Below are 12,893 nucleotides of genomic sequence, written 5' to 3'. Positions count from 1 at the left end.
TGGCCCTGTGGGGGCTGGGCTTTGCTGGGGACGCCGGCGAGGTCTAGGCGGGAAGCTTTGCCTAGGCTGGCCGAGGCCCGGATACTGGTCTGAGTAGGGTAGGGACCCGGAGAAAGACTCACCAGATCCAGATGCCCCCGGGGGAGGAGGCCAGGCGGAATTTCCCTTGTCCTTGGGGACAGGGACGGCGGGGGACGGAGGGATGTCCTCCCCAACTGCTATGCGCGCCCATCTTTCAAATGGAAGATGTCGCTTTATAAAATGTCACTTCTGTGGCCCGTGACGCTAAGAATTAAATAATGGGCGGGATAAGAGGGTAATACGGAGAGGAGTAGCTAATTGTTTCCAACTTGGGATGGGGTCGGATGAGTTGGTGCAGATTCCAATTCTGGATTTGTCACTCTCTTAGACTTTGTGGCTTTGGAAAAGTCGCTTGCCCTCTCTCCCACTCAAACGTCTATTAACTCCCCGCTGTGAGCAGGGCGCCGTGGGGCCAGAACGCACAAACCTTGCTCTAGTAAGGCTTACATTTGGTGGCTGAAGGGGGCGTTGGTAAATGGTGTGGTGGGGAAAGTACTCAGTGTGGTGGCCGCAGCGACTTGGAAGGGTGGGGTCAGACCAGGCATCTGGCGACTTTGGACTTCTGAGCTGACAGTGAAGTCTGAGCAGGGATGGAGGGAACACAGTGAGTGCGGAAGTGTCTGAGGCAGAGGGATCCGCCAGCCAGGAGGCTCAGCATCCAGAGAGAAGCTGGTGTTTGGAGAACAGAAGGAGGTTCAGTGAGAGCAGCAGAGCAAGAGGAGCTGGCCTGGGGAAGGGCGCAGATGAAGAGGGCCTTTGTCCTGGGAAGGACAGCCTAGGAAGTGGCCCATTATATTTGCATTTTAGTGTTAGGCGGATGAGAGGAGGCAGGACTGGAGACCACCACGGGGAGTATGTGGTGTGCCCGTGTTCTAGTGAGGGGCCTGCTCTGGTAGGAGCCACGGTGGCAAGGAGAGATTTGACAACCTCAGTTGTATGGAGGGTACCATGCGTGTGACTTGGATGTCAGGGGTGAAGAAAGAAGAGTCCAGGCTCTGGCCAGGTTCTGCAGCTGGGTGGATGGTGGAGATGCCCTCTGGGAAGTGGGTTGGAGCAGGTTTAGGGTAAGTGAGACTTCTTCCTTGGACGCATGCTTGAGGTGGGTCGGGAAGGCTGTTGGTCCTGTGGATCTGGAGCTCAGGCCAGATCTGGGAGCATGGCAGACTGACTTGCGAGTCCGAGGAATACAGATGACAGTCAGAACCCAAGAGGCCGCCTGGGGAGATGGCGTCCCTGTGAGAAGAAAGAACAAAGGGCAGATCCCAAGAACAGTCTGCGAGCAGATGGCCTGGGTTTCAATCCCGGTACTGTTCCTAACTTGCCGTGACACTTGGGTGAATTCTTCAACCGCTCCCAGCCTCAGTTTACTCATCTGCAACAAGGAGAATCCTGTTGCATCTACTGCATCGCGGGGTGTGATCATTAAGTGGAGTAGTGCACGTGGAGCACTTGGCCTAGAACCTGGCACTGGTGGGTTGCTTCTTTACTGCAGTCTGCCCCTGGACCTGATGTGTCCTGTGTGACCTGAGGGGTCCCAGCTGTGCCTGTTTCAGTTCCATTTTCCTTCCTGTCTTTTCTGCTGGGAGACTTACCGAGTTTTTATTCCTTCTCGTTTTGATCAGAGCCCATGTCCTATCCTGGCTGTGACTGGTGCCTGCCCCGGGGTCACTTTCCATCAGTCCCATCCTGGGCGCCAGCAGCCCACAGGCTACACCCTGGCGCCCACCGCAGCCCCACTAAAGGGCAGGTTGGCTTTATAGCTTTTCTTCTCTCATTTGCTCCTCACCAGGTCATGAGCAGAGTTGGCAGTGTCCCTGTTTCGCAGCAGAGAAAGCCAGTGTCCTGAGCCGAAGTAGCATCCCCAGGGTCAGCCAATGACAATGCTCAGACTGGATCCCAGATTTAATTTTGGTGAGTCTGATCTTCCTCCTACAGATTGATCTATGTATGTGCTAGCTCTGACCCCAATCTCTTATTCCCTGCTGGCTTTGCAAGCCTGGCTTCAAAGGAAGGGGTATGAAGTGCCTGTGATGTAATATCAGTTTAATAACACCCAGGGTTGGGCTTCCAGCCATTAGAGGATGAGGCTGTGTGGAGGAAGCTTCTCTGGCCCATTTAATCCTCCAATCCCTTAAATACCCACAAATCTATCTCCCGTCTGGAGCCGGCAGCTGCCCCCTGAGTGGAAGGGATCCCAGGCTGACGGGGGGGGGGCCAGGCCTTTCTGAATGAACATGATGAAACCCGCCCCCCTCCCCACCCCAGCCTGGAGGGATTATCAGTCCCTCTCTTTCCTGTCCCATCAGGATTCTAAGAACATCATCTTCATGTGCTCTCAAATTGCATGGACATTTGGGGGCCGAGGGGCAGAGCAAAGTTGGCATCAACCCTTGGGCACTGAGTGGCACACATTTCCAAGGATCTTGCTTGCAACTCTCTGGGGACATGGTTCCTTCACCCAAGAAGGGTGGATGGTCTCAGCCCTTTGAGCTGCCATTCCACTGAAACATGTCCCAATGAACTTTTTAGCTGGGAAGGTCCTTTGGGATTGTCCAGCCCAGTGGCTTCAACTTTTATGTAGCAGATGTTCTCACTCTTTTTCAATTACTGCCATATCGGTTACTTTCTGGTGCGTCACCTAAGGTCCCCTCAGCCACACCTGTCTTCCAGGTGCTTGCCACCTGTTTCATTCCAGCACAAGCCAACTGCACCCACACCCCCTCCGAACTTCTGCTTTCAGAAGTTCAGGGGTGTCGGACACTCCACGGAGTGAAACTTTGACCGACAAAAAACAGGGTTTGGCAGAGAAATCTTTGCTTCCTCTTTCTGGATGAACTGTCCTAAGCTTCACAGAGCCTCTTTAGAGAAGGTCCCACCGGATCTAGCGTAGTTGACGCTCATGGTGGCCAGCTCGGCAAAGCTCTCTGTCCTCGTCTGTCTCGCCCCGTTTTCCTCACTGCAGCTTCCCTGGCTGCATCCCTCTCCCAGTGGCGGCACACACACATATCCTGCCTCGAGCTCTGCTTCTAGGGAACCTGGGCTAAGGCAGCATCTGGCAAGGGGGCCCGGGGTAGAAAGCGGATACAAGTGGAGCCACTCTGAGTGAAGAGAAACAGGGCCCCGGGTGCCATCCCTTTGCCCCCGATACGGTTTCCAAGGTGATGACCCAGGCACCACACAGGGCTCTCTGGCGAGCCTTTGATCTCATCTATTTCTGTCACTCAGCAGCTAAGGCAACTGAAGTCTAAAGTCACACAGCAAGTTAGAAGCAAAGGCAGACCTGCGTCCTGTCTCCACACTCTAAGCCAGCACTCTTTCTTTTAAGTCTATTTAAGAATTTCTGAGGGGTGCCTGGGTGGCTCAATTGGTTAGTCATCCGACCTATGGTTTCCGCTCAGGTCATGATCTCCTGGTTCGTGGGTTCGAGCCCCACATGAGGCTCTGTTCTGGCTGCAGGGAACCTGCTTGGGATTCTCTCTCTCTCTCTGTGTCTCTCTCTCTCTCTCTCAATACATACATACATACATACATAATTAATTAATTAAATATTTAAAAAATGGTTTAAGAACTGTTAGCCCTGAACTTTGTGTTGTCAGACTTTGAAATTTAATCACCTACATGAATGTTACAGAGACCCAGAGCTATTAGTCTTTAGAAAATCTTGGCTTTCTTTTTCTTTTCTTTTTTTTAAGTTAAAAAAAGTTGTTTTAAAGTAATCTCCCTGCCCAATGTGGGGCTCAAATTCATGACCCCGAGATCAAGAATCACATTCTCCACCAACTAAGCCAGTCAGGTACCCTGAATATTTTGACTTTTCAATGTATCTTCATAGGCCTGATCCTTTAAAACTAGGCGAGGGGAACCTGGGTAGCTCAGGCAGTTAAGCATCTGACTCAGGTCATGATCTCATGGCTTGTGAGTTCGAGCCCCGCATTGTGCCCCACATCGTGCTCTGTGCTGACGGCTTAGAGCCTAGAGCCTGTTTCAGATTCTGTGTCTCCCTCCCTCTCTCTCTTTCTCTCTCTCTCTCTCTGCCCCTCCCCCACTCGTGCTGTCTCTTTCTCTCTCAAAAATAAAAAACATTAAAAAAAAAAAAGTAGGCGAGCCATTCACCAAGTGGACCATGTGCTGCCGAAAGTGAGGGCTTTGAAGAGAGAAGACTTAGGTAGGATCTGGCCCCTTCTGGGTGGATTCAGGGCTGTGTGATCCTGGAACAGCCACCCAAGCTCTCTGAGTCTCGGTTTCTTCACCTACAGAATGGGGGTGATCACCACAGCTGCTTTCCAAGGTCTGTGGGAGGCCAAATGAAGGTGATAGAAGGTGGACAACTTGTGATAATCACGCTGGTGGCAAGAAATATGTTTCTTGGGTGGGAAGCTCTGGGAAGGCGGTGCTTATATCCAGAGGAAGCTAAGACCAGAAGCTCAGTCATCTGAAGGACTTCTGGGTCCCCTTGAGCCCCACCAGGGGGGTTCGGTAGCCTGTTCCACATCATAGGAAGGACCTGAATTTCTTTCTGGGCTTTGAACCTGTGGGATTCTCTGTCTCCCCTCTCTCTCTGCCCCTCCCCAGCTCTCTTTCTCTGTCTGTCTCTCTCAAAAATAAATAAATAAACATTAAAAAAATAAAAAATATATTTGAGAGAGAGCATGAGGAAGGGGCAGAGAGAGAGAGAGAATCTGAAGCCAATTCCATGCTGTCAGCACAGAGCCCAACACAGGGCTCGAACCCTCGAACAGTCAGATCATGACTGAGCGAAAGTCAGACGCTCAACTGACTGAGCCACCCAGGTGCCCCCACCTAATTTTTTTTTTTAAATCAGCTTTATTGAGGTACAATTTACACACAATGAAATTCTTGCATTTTAAGCACAATTCAATGCGATTTGTAAGTGTATGTTTTCATGTAACCACCACCATGGTCATGATACAGAATAATCACATCATCTCAGAAAATTCCCTTGTGCCCCTTTGTAGTCACTCCCTCCTGCCACCCCCAACCCCTGAAAACCACTGACCTTCTTTATGTCATTATAGTTTTGTCTTTTCTTTTCTTATGCTTATTTGTTTATTTTTAGAAAGAGAGAGAGCAAGTGGGGGAGGGATACAGAGAGAGGGAGACAGAATCCCAAGCAGGCTGTGTGCCGTTAGTGCAGAGCCTAATGTGGGGCTCGAACCCATGAGCTGTGAGATCGTGACATGAGCTGAAACCAAGGGTCAGTCGCTTAACCAACTGAGCCACCCAGGTGCCCATATAATTTTGTCTTTTCTTAAATTCCATATAAATATAAATCATCTAGCTTTAGTATGATGCTTTTGAGGTTCATTCATATCATATATATCAAGAGTTCCGTTGTTTTTATTATGGAACAGAATTCTATTGTCTGGATGTACCACAGTTTTTTTAATCCGTGTTCCAGTTGAAGGACGTTTGAACTGTTTCCAGTGTGGGGCTATCATGATAAAGCTGCCAGGAACATTCAGGTACAAGTCTTTGCGTGGACAAATGTTTCATTTCTTTAGATAAGTACCTCTTTGGTAAATGGCACGGCTGGGTCATATTGTAAATGCCTAGTTCACTTTATAAGAAACTGCAAACTCTTTCTGAAAGCAGCTGAACTCTGCTTCGCATAGGAGTTCCGAAAGATTACCTTCGGGACTGTAGGAGAGGCAACCACAGCAATATCATCCTAATGATCAATCAAGTGTTGTGTGTTCAACTCCGATGGCCTGGAGGTTCCTCATCCCTGCAGTGTGAGAGGGAAGCTCTAAATTGGGTCACTCACCCCCACCCTCGCTCTCATCCCCACCCCCCTTCCATGATCTTCCTGTGCTGGGCCCTGGCTTGAGTGCCAAGCGTAGAAGCAGGTCAAGGCAGTCTATACATAATGTATGGATTGTCTGGGAATTAAGTTTCCACCTAAAGCAAAAAGCCCTAGTTGCCTGACTTCCAATTAACTATTCATTTGTTTGGCTACAGGATCCCCCATTGAACAATGGGCAAGTCATAATTCTAAATGGACCCAGCAGACAAAGCTGGATCCCATTAACCACAACCAGTTCTCAGTTACCCAGTCAATAAACATTTGTTGGGCTGTACCCGGATAGTGTATACGGAACTAATACTTTTTGCAACCTTACTGTCCCTGCCCAACCACTCCATGGGGATTGTCATTGCTCCTTGACAGATGATTCAATGGATGCTTTTATTTGTGTTTAGAAAGGCATTGGGAGAAAAATCTCAATGGCTTTGTCCTCTTTATAAAAGCTGGGCCGAGATTTTTGTATGGGACCTTATTTCTCTTTGGTCAGGTTCTTACTCTCCGTGACTAGGGTCCGAGAATGCGCATCAGGGGTCTTTAAACCACCTGAAATTGTACGCAACATGTGTTGAGGATATATTTTTTCCTTTCATCAGATCCTCAAAGGCCTCTGGGAAACAGCCACAAGTTTGAATCACTTCTTTCTTAGTTTTTTTTCTGTTGCCAGCAATGGCATCAAAAGTACTCCACTGACTTTAAAGGAGGGTTCAGAGTTAGAATTATCCTTTTAAAAAGTAGCCTGGATCATCTGCTTTTGGCAGTGTGATGCACTAGATTCTCTGAAGGGCTCCCTCCCTAAAAACCAACTGGATCCTGGGGAGTGGGGGAACCCAAAAACTTTTAGTGTATTGTTGGCTATGCAGAGAGTAGGGGAAATCTGCAAGGTCCCTCAGCACTAAAATCAATCAAACCAAACATCCCGGACTTGAGATCAGTAGGGGAGCCTGACTGGAAAGCAAAGGGAAGGGTGGGTGACCCTGAGGGCAAATGCCCATTTCAGCGGTTACTGGGAAGCCTCCCTTGGACGAGTGTCAATGTGGGGGATCTGACTCAAGACTCTGCTTTAGCTCAGGTCTCTAAGGGATTGTGTCTTGTCACTGTCTCCACCTTCTGAGGTCTTCTCTGTGGCACGGAGAAGCAGAAACTACATTTACCAGAACCCTCTGCCCTGTGGCATTCCAGAGGCCCTTGTGAGAGGCTGGGAAGGCAGGTGAAAGGGAGAGGGCACAGTTCTCCAGAGGTGTTGCAGACTGACTTTATGGGCAGACGTGAGCTCACGTCAGCTTCTGGGTGTGCTTGAGAATCCCCAGCAATGTGTGGCAGCTGGAAAGAGTGGGCAGGTGCTTTCAAGAGGCTCCTGAGATTAGAGTGGCCTCAGAGCAAACCTTGAGAGCCACTCACGTGGGAGCTACAGAGGGAAGTTACAGTTGAAGTCCCCTTTCTTTTTACTTCCCTTACCGATCCAATGGTCATATAAACTTCTTTTTCCCTGTATTCAAAACTTAGGTACTTGGTGTGCCAATCATGAATTTATGGACCGTCAGCTCCAAATTCAGTTACCAACACCTCCTGTAGGATAATGGGCAACATTCCTTGAGACAGATTACCTTACAATGAGCATGATAAGTTTTTTTCAGTAGGGGGCGCTGGAAAGACATTAGGGGAGGAAGGGGCTTCTGCTGGTTCTGGAGCTATACCTTTGGAGGGTAGTCTTGATGAGAGGACTTCTAGTGGTGTGGTGTCCCAGAATGCACAGTCTCAGTGAACTTGTAGCCCCTGTCCAGCCTGGTGATCACCTTCCTGTGGCCCTCTCACATGGATAATAGATGCTCTGGGCCTCCATCCAGCCACGGTACCCACACTGCTTCTGTGCACCTGTGTGCCTGTCTACCTGTCCCCTGAGAGAAGCTCATCTGTGTCCCAGGAGGTTACTTCTTGCCTTTCCAGAGACTGAGGACAGGCTGTGACCCAAGCCACCTTGCAGTCTTCTCTGCCATCCAGTGGGCTGCAACCACATCTTCTTTAGTGAGGTCTGAACCTCAGCTTTGGGACGGGTGCCCCCCTTCAAAGTTTGTGTTCCTTGGGTACATTCCCTCAGCCCTCTAGGTTTTTGTATGTCTTATAGTATGAAAATATACATCCACACAAAAACTGGTAAATGAATGCTCGTATCAGCATTCCTCATAATAGCCCAAAGCAGAAGCAGCCCAGATTTCCATCGACTACATTTCCGTCAATTTAGTTAGTAAATAAATAAACAACATGTGGTATATTCATATAATGGACTGTTATTCAGCACAAGAAGGAATGAAGTACTGATACTTGCTACAACATAGGTGAACCTTAGGAACATTATAGAATGTCCAGTATAGGCAACTCTATAGAGACAGAAAATAGATTAGTGGTTTCCGGGGGAGGGGGTGGAGGGAAATTTGTAGTGACTGCCAATCAGGCATGGGATTTCTTTCTTGGGGTGACAGAAATATTCTAGAAGTAGATGGTGGTAATAGTATCACAACTTCTGTGACTGTATTAAACACCAATGAATTGGGGGCACCTGGGTGGCTTAGTCGGTTAAGTGTCCTACTTCAGCTCAGGTCACGACCTCATGGTGCATGAGTTAGAGCCCCGCATAGGGCTTTCTTCTGTCAGCCCAGAGCCTGCTCTGGATCCTCTGTCCTCCTCTCTCTCTGCTCTTCTGCTCGTGCTCGCTTCCTTTCTCTCTCCAAAATAAATAAACATTAAAATTAAAACACACACACACACACACACACACACACACACACACACACACACAGAATGAGGGCGCCTGGTTGGCTCAGTTGATTAAGAGACTGACTTCAGCTCAGGTGATGATCTCATGGTTTGTGAGGCTGAGCCCTACATCAGGCTCGCTGCTGTCAGCGTGGAGTCCACTTTGGGTCCTCTGTCTCTCTCTCTGCCCCTCCTCTGCTTGTGCTTTCTCTCTCTCTCTCTCTTTATCTCTCTTAAGAAATAAATAAACATAAAAAAATTAAAAATAAAAAAACCCACAATGAATTCATCCCAAAGGATGAATCTTATGGCTTGTGAATTATATCTCAATAAGACTGTCATTAAAAAAAAATAAGCAAGGTAAAGAGACTATTGCAAATGTCTAGACATCTCCAAAAAAGAAGCAAATGGAATTTAATTGTTGATATTAAAAATTCAGTGGATAGGCTCAACAACAGATTAAACAGCAGAATAGTGAATTAATGAACTGACATATCTGAGAAAATTACCTCGAATGCCACACACGGAGTCAAGGAGATGAGAAATACGAAGGAAGGGTTAAGAGAAGGGAGGATGGAATGAGGAGGTCTAAAAAATATCCAGTCAGGATGCCAGAAGAAGAGAAAAGGGAGAGTAAAGGAGAAGCAGTATTTGAAAAGCTAATAATGACTACAAATTTCCAGAACTGATGAAAGATGTGAACCTATGGACAGAAGAAACACATACATCAAATAGGTTTAAAAAAAAAAAAAAAGAAAGAAACCCATACCTGGACATATTGTAGAGAAACCACAGAACACTACAGGCAAAGATCTTAAAAGCAGCTAGAGGGGCGCCTGGGTGGCGCAGTCGGTTAAGCGTCCGACTTCAGCCAGGTCACGATCTCACGGTCCGTGAGTTCGAGCCCCGCGTCAGGCTCTGGGCTGATGGCTTGGAGCCTGTTTCCGATTCTGTGTCTCCCTCTCTCTCTGCCCCTCCCCCGTTCATGCTCTGTCTCTCTCTGTCCCAAAAATAAATAAACGTTGAAAAAAAAAATTAAAAAAAAAAAAAGCAGCTAGAGAGGAAAGATAAATTAACTACAAAGAAACAACAATTAAGATGGCAACAGGAACATGAATCTATAAGACAGAAAAACATCTTCAAAGTACAAGAAGATGGAAAATAACCATCAACCCAGAATTGTGTACCCAGCACAATTACCTTTCAAGAATGAGTGTGAAATAGAAACATGAAGGTGTACCAGGGACATTTTTAGGAAAAAAAAACTGAGAATTTTACCATGAACAGACTTTTCTCTAAAACAAGTACATCTAGAAGATGTACTTCAGGAAGAAGGAAAATGATCCCAGAAGGAAGGTCTAAAAATGCAAGAAGAAATTGTGAGCAAAGAAATTAGTAAACATGTAGATAATTGCAAACAAACACTGTCTGCATAAATATAATGAAAGATGATGGTGGTGTATGATATGTGGGCTTGACAAAGGACAGGAACAAAGGCTGGATAATAATGATTCATAGGTGAGGGGAGGGGAGGGGAGGATGATGAGAGTCAGTGAACTTCCTTGTATTTTTCCTGAGAAGGCTCAGGGACTGATTTACTTCAGACTTTGTTAAACGTGCATGGTAAAATTTCAAGGGTAATCACTAAACCCAGAGAAAGTATCACTTCCACACCAGTAGAGGAGAAGACAGAATAAGAAAGAAAAAAACCCAACAGCTCAATTTAGCAGAAAAAAAAGGGGGGGGGGCAGAAAAGTTTAGAAAAGAACAAATAGAAAGTAAAATGATGGTAGAAATGAAAATACCATCAGTAACCACTGGAAGTATAAGTAGACTAAACCACCTATTAAAAGACTGATTCTCAGACCTACACTTAAAAAAATTTAGACACACCTAGGGGTCCCTGGCTGACTCAATGGGTACAGCATATGACTCTTGATCCCAGGGTTGTGAGTTCAAGCCCCACATTGGGCATATAACTCACCTAAACAAACAAACAAACTTAGACACACTTAAAGTCAAAGGACACAGAAAGGATGAAGATAAAATGACTGAAAAAGATATACCAGCCATATACTAAGTAAAAGATAGCAGGTGTAATTATATTGATTTTAGACAAAATGGAATATAAGGCAAAAAGTATTACTAGGGCCTTTCATCATTATGATGATAAAAGGTTTACATCATTAGGAAGATATAACAGTTCTAAAGTTGTGGGTACCTATTAAAATAGCACCCAAATATATAAAATAAAAATTTATAAAACTATGGAGAGAAATTGAGTAATCCGCTAACAGAGTGGGAGATTTCAGTACAATGCTTTCAATTATTGATAGGTCAGGAAAGATTTGAGTAACATAGCCAAGCAGCCCAACTTAGTGGATGTTTACAAATTACTCTGCATCCATGCATCAAGGAATAGACATTATTTTCAAGTACACACGGAACATTTCTTAATTTTTTAAAAATGTTTTTATTTATTTTTGAGAGAGAGAGACAGAGAGACAGAGAGAGACAGGGTAAGGGGTGCAGAGAGACAGGGAGACACAGAATCTGAAGTAGGCTCCAGGCTCTGTGCTGACAACCAGGGCTAGAACTCACGAACCGTGAGATCGTGACCTGAGCTGAAGTCGGACATTTAGCCAACTGAGCCACCCAGGCACTGCCACACGGAACATTTCTAAAAATTGACCACATAAAAGACCATAAAGGTAGTTTCAACACATTCAAGTCATGTGGCTTACATAAACCACATTTTATGACCTATGATCATAGATCTATGTTATGCAATTAAACTAGAAGTCTGCAACAGAAAGAAAAGTGACACCCCTCCGCCCAGTTTTGGAAATTAATTAGAAAGTGCACCTCTAAATAATTTATGAGTCAAGTAAGAATTCATCATAGAAATTGAACATTGCATAGAGACAACAATATGATATGTGATAAAAATTCTACATATCAAAACTGGTAGATGTGGCAAAAAGGGTAAGCATAGGGAAATTTATAGTTTTAGATACTTACATTAGGAAAAAAAACCCTGAAAATTAGTGAGCTAGAGGAAAGAGGAGAGGAAGGGAAAGAAAGGAAAGAGGAGGGGCACCTGGGTGGTTCAGTCAGTTGAGCATCTGACTCTTGATTTCGGCTCAGGTCATGATCTCCCGGTTCATGGGTTTGAGCCCTGTGTTGGGCTCTGCACTGTCCATGCAGAGCCTTCTTGGAGTTCTCGCTCTTCTCCTCACTCTGCTGCTCCCCCCACTAATGCGCACTCTCTCTTTCTGAATAAGAAAAGAAAGGAAAGAGGAAAAGAGAAAAGAAAAAAAACCCCAGTAGAATAAACTCAAAGCACAAGGAAAAAATAAAGATAAGAGCAAAAATTAATGCCAGGGACAGCAAATGTACAATAGAGATGATCAATAAGCCAATGCCAGATAAAATAGACCCTCTGGAAAGATTCAGTCAGAAAGAGGGTAGTAGCATGCAAAAGTAGGCAGTAATTGAAATAAAGAACAGAAGAAAGCGACAAATACAGACGAAGTTAAAAACATAAGATGAACATATCACGGATAACATTGGATCAGTGAATTCGAAAACTTACTAGAAAGGGAAACATTTCTATATTTTATTTTTTTTAAGTTTTATTTATTTCAGTAATCTCTATGCCCAACATGGGGCTCGAACTCACAACTCCGAGATCAAGAGTTGCACACTTCTCCTACTGGGCAGCCAGGCACCCCGAAAGGGAAACAATTCTAGAAAAATATAATTTGTCAAAGAAGTAACAAGAGAAGCTGAGTTTCCAATGGTATTAAAGAAATTGAATCAGCAGCTTTAAAAAAGAAGAAGAAGAAGAAGAAGAAGAAGAAGAAGAAGAAGAAGCAGCAGCAGCAGCAGCAGCAGCAGCAGCAGCTTAGCTGGTTTTTAGGCAATTCCTAGCAGGTTTTCATAGGATAAATTACTCTAATTTTATAACAACTCTTACAAAGACTATCAAAAGAAGCAATACTCCCCAACTCAAATGAGGTTAGTACAACCTTGAAATAGAATCAATGAAGGACTGTATGAGAAAGAAAATAACGGACCAGAATCCCTCCTGAACATAGACGGAAATGTTATAAACAAAATATTAGCAAATCAAGTCCACCAGTGTATGATAAAGATAATTCATCATGACTAAGCTGGATTTATCCCAAGAATATTAGGATGATTTAACCTAAAAACTCGTGACTTTAATTCACCA

The sequence above is a fragment of the Prionailurus viverrinus genome, chromosome B3 (genome assembly GCF_022837055.1).
Source record: "Prionailurus viverrinus isolate Anna chromosome B3, UM_Priviv_1.0, whole genome shotgun sequence".
Lineage (NCBI taxonomy): Eukaryota > Metazoa > Chordata > Mammalia > Carnivora > Felidae > Prionailurus > Prionailurus viverrinus.
The sequence above is the reverse complement of the archived record's forward strand: the minus strand, read 5'-3'. Positions refer to the sequence as shown.